Below are 12,413 nucleotides of genomic sequence, written 5' to 3' on the forward strand. Positions count from 1 at the left end.
ACTCCTACTACTACTATTGTTACTACTACCACAGCTTTTGTAGTTGGAGAAGCAGTAGTAGAAGTAGTAGTAATTTTATTCGTCTGTAGACCGGTAGGATATTGGATATGTGGTATCACTCCTTGAAAATAAAAAAGTCAAATTCATATATACAGGCATCATCATATACTTACAGGTCTAGTCAGATAAGGATGCGAGGAGTAGTCGGCCGTGGCCTTACAGTAGTAGTAACTCCGACATTTACCTGAAACGCAGAAAACCTGAATCAGAATGATCGGATGAAAAGACCCCAAATACAAGGCAAGTCTGTTAAAAGGAGCGCAGGGTGTGTGTGTGTGTGTGTGTGTGTGTGTGTGTAGTCTGCTTCATTCCCCTTTATCCCTGAAAACTGTAAGATTCCAATGATACGTCTGACAAATTTCTATGAAAAAGAGGGGGAAACTGGGTAAAATGTGCTTATTTTTGCGATTTTGTTCAATTTCTCATCAGTTGTACTTCACAGTTGTTTGCTGGTAACTGTTTTAAGCGATTGGTGTTAGTACTTTACCTAAAATGAGTCGAAGACAAGTACCATAAAGTGTTAAATATGTTAATTTTGAAAGTACAAGGCAGGCCAGACACAACCTTGAATAATGGAAGTTGCAATGGAAGACCAGACTAGTAGTGAGATGGAGGGCAATCACATATCAATGAATACGTCATATCCCTAATGAAGTTCTGCATGTGAAAAATTCGAGTAAGCAATGGGTCTCGCGTTTGAGGACAACACAAGGTAAAAATTTTAGGAAGAGCATTTCAGTATCGTATTTGGGATACTTGAAGCAAATATAAAATACTTCTGTCGTAGGAATGTGACAGCAAGCAACAACGAATCTGTAATCCAACTTCATCAAATGCCACAGACAAAATTGCTGCTACGAAGAAGAAAGTGAAAGTTCAACGAAAAATAAGCGAAAGCAGTTTTTTTCGGCGGCAACCACTCTTTGCAACGGTTTTTATTAGGTAATAATACTACAGCATCCATGAAACATATTTAGATCCACTTAACAATCATTCAAAACTTCGAAAAGTTAAACATATAAACACTGCTTTTAAATTTGCAATTCTGTAGAAACAAAACAAAAGTTCAAATCAAAACCTTCAGATACATAGCGTCAGAGACTCATCTTCAGTTGCCTTACCATGACAAACACCATACCAGCGCTACAATATGTTGCATCAACAGCAAAATATAAAATTTGCAACTCTTTAGATATGTAGGCTGTGTCAATGGATCCATCAAGATCTTTAAGCAAGCGGGATAGGATTAACAGAAACGATCAGCATGATACACTCCTGGAAATTGAAATAAGAACACCGTGAATTCATTGTCCCAGGAAGGGGAAACTTTATTGACACATTCCTGGGGTCAGATACATCACATGATCACACTGACAGAACCACAGGCACATAGACTCAGGCAACAGAGCATGCACAATGTCGGCACTAGTACAGTGTATATCCACCTTTCGCAGCAATGCAGGCTGCTATTCTCCCATGGAGACGATCGTAGAGATGCTGGATGTAGTCCTGTGGAACGGCTTGCCATGCCATTTCCACCTGGCGCCTCAGTTGGACCAGCGTTCGTGCTGGACGTGCAGAGCGCGTGAGACGACGCTTCATCCAGTCCCAAACATGCTCAATGGGGGACAGATCCGGAGATCTTGCTGGCCAGGGTAGTTGACGTACACCTTCTAGAGCACGTTGGGTTGCACGGGATACATGCGGACGTGCATTGTCCTGTTGGAACAGCAAGTTCCCTTGCCGGTCTAGGAATGGTAGAACGATGGGTTCGATGACGGTTTGGATGTACCGTGCACTATTCAGTGTCCCCTCGACGATCACCAGTGGTGTACGGCCAGTGTAGGAGATCGCTCCCCACACCATGATGCCGGGTGTTGGCCCTGTGTGCCTCGGTCGTATGCAGTCCTGATTGTGGCGCTCACCTGCACGGCGCCAAACACGCATACGACCATCATTGGCACCAAGGCAGAAGCGACTCTCATCGCTGAAGACGACACGTCTCCATTCGTCCCTCCATTCACGCCTGTCGCGACACCACTGGAGGCGGGCTGCACGATGTTGGGGCGTGAGCGGAAGACGGCCTAACGGTGTGCGGGACCGTAGCCCAGCTTCATGGAGACGGTTGCGAATGGTCCTCGCCGATACCCCAGGAGCAACAGTGTCCCTAATTTGCTGGGAAGTGGCGGTGCGGTCCCCTACGACACTGCGTAGAATCCTACGGTCTTGGCGTGCATCCGTGCGTCGCTGCGGTCCGGTCCCAGGTCGACGGGCACGTGCACCTTCCGCCGACCACTGGCGACAACATCGATGTACTGTGGAGACCTCACGCCCCACGTGTTGAGCAATTCGGCGGTACGTCCACCCGGCCTCCCGCATGCCCACTATACGCCCTCGCTCAAAGTCCGTCAACTGCACATACGGTTCACGTCCACGCTGTCGCGGCATGCTACCAGTGTTAAAGACTGTGATGGAGCTCCGTATGCCACGGCAAACTGGCTGACACTGACGGCGGCGGTGCACAAATGCTGCGCAGCTAGCGGCATTCGACGGCCAACACCGCGGTTCCTGGTGTGTCCGCTGTGCCGTACGTGTGTTCATTGCTTGTACAGCCCTCTCGCAGTGTCCGGAGCAAGTATGGTGGGTCTGACACACCGGTGTCAATGTGTTCTTTTTTCCATTTCCAGGAGTGTAGATACAGCATAGTATGTACAAAATGATTTACCGAAATTCCAACTGAAGGACTGCAATGCAACAATTAAATTACAAGAGTGTGCAGCAAAAATCTACTTTAGCTAATCAGTTCAAATAGCTCTGAGCACTATGAGACTTAACTTCTGAGGTCATCAGTCCCCTAGAACTTAGAACTATTTAAACCTAACTAACCTAAGGACATCACACACATCCATGCCCGAGGCAGGGTTCGAACCTGAGACCGTAGCTGTCGCGCGGTTCCAGACTGCAGCGCCTAGAACCACTTGGCCACCCCGGCCGGCAGCTAATTAGTAAACATCAGAAAATAACTTAAGAATCAACTTGAAAAAATTTACTGACCCGAAGTGTCACAAAAAGAGTAACAGCATATATACTTCTGAGTGAGCCCACTACCAAAACGCTGTGGCACTTTTTTCACACCAGGCTTCAACAATAAACGCATGAGCAATTGACCCAAGACATCGTCTTGTTGGCACAAACAGGAAAAACAAAATCTTAAAATTTCTTGTCTCCTCAAAAACCACACGGGCCTAAATGGCAGAGAATTCTTCCGAAAAATATTATTAGGGGACATGAAAATTATATTTAATAAATTATTAATGCAATACAGATGAACAAGTGTTCTCCATCAAACACTTAGGTCTAATTTTAGACCAATAATGCGACTCAAAGCGGGGGATGAAATCCAGAACTGAAAAGGCCAGGAATCAGTTCATCACCACGAGAAAACTCTTCATGAACTGCGACCTCAAGTGTGCAACTGAGAAACAGAATGAGCCGAAGCTACAAATTCACCGTTATGGATATGAAAGCTGGAATTAGGCCCAAGTAATTAAAACAAATTGATGTTTTTGAAATTTACTACTATTTTGCGCATATCATGGATATTAAAAATATCAAATACTGAAATCCTTCTTTAAATAAAGATGCAAAAAGAACTGGTACCTATTATAAAACAAAGAAAGATACAATATTTTGGACATATTATGAGGGGCGAGAGATATCAATGACAACAAACTATTATTATTGATACACATATACATGGCAAATATACGTGGCTGAAAGACATTCGAAGATAGCACAGAGATACATTAGCAAAAATTTTCCATGAGCACTGTCAAGATCAGAGCGAGCTACGTGAATATCCAAACTTTTACGAGCAGATGGCGTCTAAATAAGAAGAATAAAAAGAAAAAGATGATGATGATGAAATTATTAACTCCGAAATCACCAGAATACTCACAACAGAGACAAATCCAAAGGAGGAAGGCAAAGATAATAAAAAATGCTAAGAGACATACACAAGCATTCTTTCGTAAAAAAAAAAAAAGGTTATTGCTGCTTAATATGTTCAGAGATAGAAAACTGAAAAGCCAATACGTCAAAACAAGATCAAGCTATTGTTCACGGTTTACTAGGTACTTACACAACATTCTTGTGGAAAATATAACGAAACGCTTAGCCCAACGACTAGTAGCATACCTTTCCATTTCTCCAGGCAATAATTAGTGAATGCAAGTGACGTCGTCCGACAATTAGCCTCATTCATACATTCTCTTGCCTTGTCTGTTGTTCCCGTAACATGTAGTGCATAATTTCGGGTAAATGTTGTGGTGCTAATGTTATTTGGTAGGGACATAGCGCCCGCCGACTACTTTGAATTCGGCGGCCTCTTGGCGCTTTCCACAGGAACCTTGTATATAAGCTGCATGCCGCCAATCGCATTCTAATTGTGTTTTCTCCGAGTCACAGTATCTGTATGTTTCAGATTCGAATAATCGATTATTACTCTCCCTGTTCATATCTCCTGTGGGCTGCGAAGAATAAAATCGACAGTACGAAACCAGAGGTACAGATCACACTGCTTACAGTTCGGAGGAATATCGTGAAAGAGAAAACTTTGGTGAGAATAGTGTCTCACTTACTGTTAGTCAACAAGTTTTATAATCAATAAGGGATTCGCAACAATAATTATGTATTTTAGCGGCCAAAACGGCAGATAGTACACGATCTCCTTTACGGGTGCAGTGAAGACAAACAATGCCAACGGCCTTGCCGACGTGGTAACACCGGTTCCCGTCAAATCACCGAAGTTAAGCGCTTTCGGGCTGGCCTAGCACTTGGATGGGTGACCATCCGGTCTGTTGAGCGCTGTTGCCAAGCGGGGTGCACTCAGCCCTTGTGAGGCAAACCGAGGAGCTACTTGATTGAGAAATAGCGGCTCCGGTCTCGGAAACTGACATACGGCCGGGACAGCGGTGTGCAGACGACATGGCCCTCCAAATCCGCATGCAGTATCGCCTATGGCCTGGGAATGACACGGCGGCCGGTCGGTACCATTGGGCCTTCATGGCCTGTTCTGGAGACAAACACTGGCCATCGTCCACGGAATAATCTAGCGGAATCGCACAGAGCAGATCAGAGAAGCTACACGAATTTTGGGAGGATGTGGAGAAAGCAATATTCACATCCAAAGCCACCATGGTTGTGTGCATATACTGTATTTTCGATTATCAATGGAAAACAGGGAATTACGTTAAACTGCCAGCGAACTGTTACAATGGCCACAATCGTTTTCGTTTGTCTTTTGCAGGATCGTTGTTGACCTATCAGAATGAGGTCGTGAAACGTAATAAGTCAAAAGGAGTATAAACTAAAAAAAGGTACACTGTGCATGGAGCTCCAACGATGAACTAACTACTGTTCGTCAACTCTCTTTTAATGTTACATCAAGCCCACCAGAAAGCAAAATTTCTTTACAAACATTTACTAGCTGTTATGTTGGTACTGTAAATAAGTGCACAGGTAATGAAGAAAACTCAATTGTTTATAGCCCTTTAAAAGTGACATTAGAACTTGCGCTGGATGATTAATCTAAAGCGGGCTCCAGACGCTCAATAGTACTGCACAATAATATTGTGCAATATTACTGATGTTCTCCCTACACTGCTCAATAATATTGTGCGACAATATTGTGGTTCGGACTGTTGGACGATAAACAAGCTGCCGCTGTGTTAATTGCTCTTCTTTGATTCAAGCAGAAATAAAGGTGGATTAAAAATTGGGACAAGGAGCGTCAAAGATCACTCACGCAAATTTGTTGGCAGAATTTTGGTGTGGAGGCGACAAAATACTGAGCTGGATCTCAAACACATCCAACCTACAGTAAAGTGCGGTGGTGGAGCAATTATGGTATGGGGTTGTATGGCTACATCTGGATTTGGTCAACTTGTTTTTGTTTAAGGTAACACGAATAGATTTCAGTACTTAAATATCGTAAAGAAAAGTCTACAAGTGATTCTAGATTGGGTTTAGGCACTGATCACTACTTTCCACGAAATAATGACCCTATCCTTACAGCGGAAATTGTTCGTCTGTGGTTGTTGTACCAAACTCCCCACGTTCTCAAACTTCCAGCACAGTACGCAAACCTTAATCCAACTGAACATCTTTGGAATACTTTTGAAAGAAAAATATTACCTCAGTGACTAAAAAGATTCATACTATGCCAAAGAGGTTAACTGAAGTGATACATAGAAGAAAAAAAATGGCTCTGAGCACTATGGGACTCAACTGCTGTGGTCATAAGTCCCCTAGAACTTAGAACTACTTAAACCTAACTAACCTAAGGACAGCACACTACACCCAGCCATCACGAGGCAGAGAAAATCCCTGACCCCGCCGGGAATCGAACCCGGGAACCCGGGCGTGGGAAGCGAGAACGCTACCGCACGACCACGAGATGCGGGCGATACATAGAAGAGAACTGCCTACAACATATTAACATTGTCGCTGTATTTATGTAGATTGTAATTTTATTTGTATGTATGGATACTTTTTTCGCTACTGTGTGAAGTCCGCTGGTACAGAATTTTTATTTACTTCTTGCAGAGAGCAATATACTTAACCCTTTTATAACTAAAGAGTAGGGAGGAAACCCCATACTGTTAGTTTACCTAATAGCATCTGTGGTTGTGATCTTAAGTTCTAATAAGTAAAGGTATTCTGCACGAATAACGGTGTATGAATATGTTTTTCCATGACTTCATCCTCCCACGTGTATCGGCCAGATCTCCAAGCAATGCGCGTGCACCGAACAAATATTATTGCCCAGTTAACGAAGACTAAAAGAGGTCGACTGAGGGAAAATATTCGTGAAGTCGCTAATTTTTGTACGGTGATAGGAAAGAGTGCCATGAACAACATACTAAAAATCTGAATCGATGGGGTATGAGTGTAGTGCTGGGGAGCCATTTAAATCTCACTTTATTATGTTTTTCCTGAATAATTTGAATTTTTTTTTCCTAGTACAAAATTAAATTTCATTAAATATCCTACAAAAAAGAACCTATTCATTTCTCTCGCTAGGTCTAATAGCTTTTGCACTGCAGGGGATGGAAACATCGCAGATTATCTACTGACAATGCTGTTATAACGGGATGAAATTAAATGAAGTCTGATATTTTGTCTGGTCACATAAGAATAGTGGGCAGGAAACGCTGGGGATGTACAGTCTTTCCGTAAACTGGAAATCGGCCTGCTCTCGTGGTGGAGGAAGTCGCATTTCCAGGGAGAACACTACAGCTGTCGTACATAATGACTAAGAATCAGTTTTCCCTCCAGCAGCGTACAACACAGTGCTGATATTTACATAGATTCTCTCCATAAGCGTTACTTGCGTTAGTATTATATTTAATTCATATCTGCATTCCCTGCAAATGCACTTCATGGAAAACAAACACACCACCCCGCAGACATCGCTGCGCAGTGCGTTGCTACTGATTCATAAGGCGCATTGTGGAGGCCCGTTATAACTTTATGAGACACGCTGTAGCTGCTTCTTGTGGCGAAGTGGGGTAGATAAAGTGGGGAATCACCCGCTTTGTAGAGCTATGAAGGAGAAAAGCACATGACCGCAATCCAGCGAACTACCTTCCCCTAAACTTGCACCCCCCTCCCCCCCTCCTGTCCCTGCGCCGTTACACCACAGAAACCAATTTATCCCTTAACACGGCTCCTTTGGACTTAGACATGGCACACAAATTTAATATTGTTTTAAATCCACTTCATAAAAAATCTGTTTTAATTCTGTACCATTAAAACAATATTCTTAACCCTTAATTAGTAACACCTTTTATAAATACACAAATGGTACTTTAATGAACATTCAGACAAACATTAGCTATATTTGTAAAATATATATAATATATCAATATATATCTATTATACAAATGGGGAACATTCTTACCAATAATTTCTTTTCTTCAAAGTTTTATTCGATACTGTAATGAACATTCAGACAGACATAGGCTCTGTACTTTCAATATACATCATATATAAATACATATGTAATGCACGAAGGAGAAATAATGGTTCCAAAAATTTTTAAAATTTCTTGACTGACTAATGAACATTACAACGGACATAGGTATATATTATTCTAATACATATGATATATAAATTCGTACCTAATTATATAAAGAGGAAGTGTTATTAGCAAAACACTCGACAAGTTCTTGGTCAATTTACTTCAAATTCTTATATAATACTCTAACGAATATTCTGACAAATGGTTCAAATGGCTCTGAGCACTATGGGACTTAACATCTGTGGTCATCAGTCCCCTAGAACTTAGAACTACTTAAACCTAACTAACCTAAGGACATCACACACATCCATGCTCGAGGCAGGATTCGAAGCTGCGACCGTAGCAGTCGCGTGGCTTCGGACTGAGCGCCTAGAACCGCGAGACCACCGCGGCCGACCAATATTCTGACAGATATGATGTATGTATATATAAGGCAGAATCATTGTTACCAAAAATTTCGATAAGTATTTAAAAATGTACTTCAAATTCTTACACGACACTCCAATGAACATTCAGACGCACACAGGCTCCACATTTTTAATGTATATAATATATAAATACATATTTTTTTATAGAAAGGGGAAACACTGTTACCAAAAATTTCGAAATGTTTTTGACAGATTTATCTCAAACGCTTACTCGATACGCTAATAAACATTCTGACTAACGTTGGCTGTAGATTTCTTTTTAAAAAACGGACAATGTACAGCTTATTTACACCGAGTGCGGGACAGAAAATGTTGCGCTGTACTGCGAAAAAATGCGGTTTCGGTTTTTTTTTCGCAGTCAGTTTCAACTACGATGCGAGGGTATGTAAACAATTAGACAAAATATTCCTCCCACGTAATTTCTTTCTCCTAATATATACTCTGACGGAAAGAAATCGCAGCGCCAAGAAGGAGCTGTGCGACATACACGAAAGTTGCTAGGTGTGTTTCTGCATCTGGAAGATGATATCTGCTCAAATTTTGCACCAGTCACATAAGAATGGCGCTAGTAGCTCAACTATGACGATGTCAATCAAGTTTGCTTTAAATATGTGCAGTAACGGCCGTGAGCGATAGTTACATTTGAGATGGGACGTGGTGAGCTGATGTTAGTTAAGAATGCCTTTAAGTTTAAAGTGACAAAGACGCCATTATCAACACCTCACTGAGTTTGAACGAGATCGTGTAATAGGGCTACGAGAAGCTGGATGTTCCTTCTACGATACTGCAAACCTGGCAGGAATGTAGCCACTAAACACGACTGCTGGCAGCGGTGCCCACGAGTATGTACTGTCGCAAGCAGAGCGGGCAGTTGACGAGGTGTCTCTCATACCAGACACACCAACGATACCAATCAGTTTACCCATTCATTTTAATCGACTTCAATTTCGATTCAATGTTTCGTTAACAATAACAACAAACAACGCTCAGATTAAGACAGGGGGATAAGAGGTCAGATAGGGGGAGGGGGGATTTGGCTGAGAGAAGGGGGGTGAAGGAGCAGCTATTTTTTCCAATAACTTCCCTATGCTCAACTTCCCTACGCTCATCACACATGAAATTCTTACAGACACTGCACTTCACTGTATACTTCTTGTCGCTCTTTTTGCAGAGTTTGCAGCGATCTTGTATTGGACCCAATGCAGATGATTTGTCGTCTTCCTTCGATGAGTTAACTGGCAAATAATTATTTTCCTTTTGTACAGATTCCAGCTCCAACCTCAGTTCACTTGGGAGACTCCTTATTGCCAATCTCTGCTGCATAAATAGGCATTAATCCCACTTGCTTTCCGTAATCTATAAAACACAGCTGTAAGTCAAAGTTGTGCGCGTTCTTGCACATTCGATCAAATGAGTAGACCCCTCCTTCCGCTTCATTGTAAAATTTAACGGCTTCTGGTTCTTTTAATTAATTAATTTATTTATTTATTTATTTTTGCAGTTTAGGAAATAGTTGGCATATAATGCACATTTGAAGCTACTAAGACAATTATTCTCTCTTTCTTTGGTGAAAAGAATGCCAACTGTTAATTCGTATAGAATTGCTGTAGATACCAGTTGTAGTTTAGGCTAGCAACATCTTTGGGAATTTCTTGTTTGTTCCTTCGTACTGTTGCAACCACAATTATACCTTGATACAATGTCTCCGACAGAAGAGCGAACGAAGGAAACCAATTACGTACGGTTATGTTTGAAAATTGGTGCAGTCCTATGCATGGTTTTCCTGCGATCAACTACTTAGAATGGGAGTCAGACATGAATACGAGTTTTGAACCGTAATTTTCCAGTTTATTGGGAATATACTACGTACATCTGGAATTTAAATCGACCTATGGATACTAAAAGATGCTCATCAATGTTGCGTTCAACTGATGGTCTGCTGTACTCTTTGCAGTGTACGAAAAAACCGTTCCAGGAGACTCGGATATTTGTAAAAGGATTCTTGTCTTTTCTGGTTAACCTGGTCTACTTGTCATTGAATCTCGAACAATTCGCAATAAATCTGGATTTGATTCAAATGGCTCTGAGCACTATGGGACTTAACATCCGAGGTCATCAGTCCCCTAGAAGTTAGAACTACTGAAACCTAACTAACCTAACGACATCATACACATCCATGCCCGAGACAGGATTCTTACCTGCGACCGTAGCGGTCGCGCGGTTCCAGACTGTAGCGCCTAGAACCGCTCGGCCACTCCGGCCGGCAAATCTGGATTTCATCTGTGAGAAAACAGAAGTATAAATAGGGCTTCGTAAGGCAGTAGGTAAAAAATCACCACTCATACCATTATCTTTCCTACCACTTGCTGTTGGCTGCTTTCCCTTTGCCTTTACGGCAGTGCCTCATGAAGCGACGGCACGGGACACCGTGATCCGTCCATGGGACACTGACATTTGAGCTCGGCGGCTCTCTTTCCCTCTTTGTGCTATTGGAGAGACGGTGGGTTACGTGCCGGCGCCGGGTTTCACCCTCTCCATTCTCTCACTATTATCCAACACAAGCAGGACACCACACTACGTACACGCATGCTACACGTAGTCACCAACACTTACCAGATTCACTTAAACACACGTCTCTCTCTTTTCGCAAAGGAAAAGTGCCATTGTGCGCAAAGTACAGTGAATCCTTTCCACTAAGACGGCTGCACCTGCCCTTCGGAGTCTCCTAGCCAACAGTGCCACACGAATTTACACTTACCCCAGATTTCAGTCTGCACGTGTACAGTGAGTGTCCCTCCGAATGTTCCCATTTGTAACACGTCACGGCGCCTGCACTGTGAATCACGTCGGCTGGTGTGGAAAGACGTCAGAGCGCGGAGCCGCTGTAGCGTGCCACGTCTCTCGCAATAGCTCCCAGCGCCGCAGAGCGATGACCCAAACCTTGGCGGCAAGTCACGCTTTCCATTTGAGTTGCCGCCTAGCGAGGGTCCACTCCACCCGCGCCACTGCCTGTTTGCGCTGTCGCGCTGGGATGAACTTCACAGAGAGCTGCCGGATGGCCGGAAGACACGAGGACTTGCTGTCTGGGTTCCGCCGTATTCTGCTGCAGTGTCTACGAAACTGCCGGAAACGTACTGCCTCCATCCTGCAGCAATACCTTCGTGCGACGTACAACAAGAAGCACTGTCGTAAGGGAACAGGAAGCAGCTCCCACGCACGCAACGAGCGGTAACGCTTACAAGAGTTGCTGTTGCACGGGCGTCTGGCAGCGAGGAGCGTTTTGTTCTACAGTTTCCTGTTGCGTGTCCTTATTTTAACATCTAGAAACCGACGGCATTCCTATATTTGTTACCGTCCAGAACTTCCTAATCTATGTTCCAGTATATACCGGGTGATCAAAAAGTCAGTATAAATTTGGAAACTGAATAAATCACGGAATAATGTAGATAGAGAGGTACAAATTGACACACACGCTTGGAATGACATGGGGTTTTATTAGAACCAAAAAAATACGAACGTTCACAAAATGTCCGACAGATGGCGTTTCATAGAATCAGAATAGCAATAATTAGCAAAACAAAGTAAGACAAAACAAAGACGATGTTCTTTACAGGATATGCTCAATATGTCCACCATCATTCCTCAACATTAGCTGTAGTCGAGGAATAATGTTGTGAACAGCACTGTAACGCATGTCCGGAGTTATGGTGAGGCATTGGCGTCGGATGTTGTCTTTCAGCATCCCTATAGATTTCGGTCGATCATGATACACTTGCGACTTCAGGAAACCCCAAAGCCAACAATCGCACGGACTGACGTCTGAGAACCTGGGAGGCCAAGCA

The 12,413-nt window shown here is 43.0% G+C and overlaps 1 protein-coding gene across 1 annotated transcript in view; it reads right to left on the minus strand.

Annotated features, from left to right (window-relative positions):
• Positions 1 to 12,413, minus strand: part of LOC126091895 (RNA-binding protein fusilli-like) — a 1,039,987-nt gene that overhangs the window by 453,854 nt on the left and 573,720 nt on the right. Inside the window, exon 7 of the mRNA XM_049907191.1 lies at positions 174 to 244. The gene's annotated coding sequence lies outside the window, so the exon portion shown is untranslated. The remainder of the gene's footprint in view (positions 1 to 173; positions 245 to 12,413) is intronic.

The sequence above is a fragment of the Schistocerca cancellata genome, chromosome 7 (genome assembly GCF_023864275.1).
Source record: "Schistocerca cancellata isolate TAMUIC-IGC-003103 chromosome 7, iqSchCanc2.1, whole genome shotgun sequence".
Classification (NCBI taxonomy): Eukaryota; Metazoa; Arthropoda; class Insecta; order Orthoptera; family Acrididae; genus Schistocerca; species Schistocerca cancellata.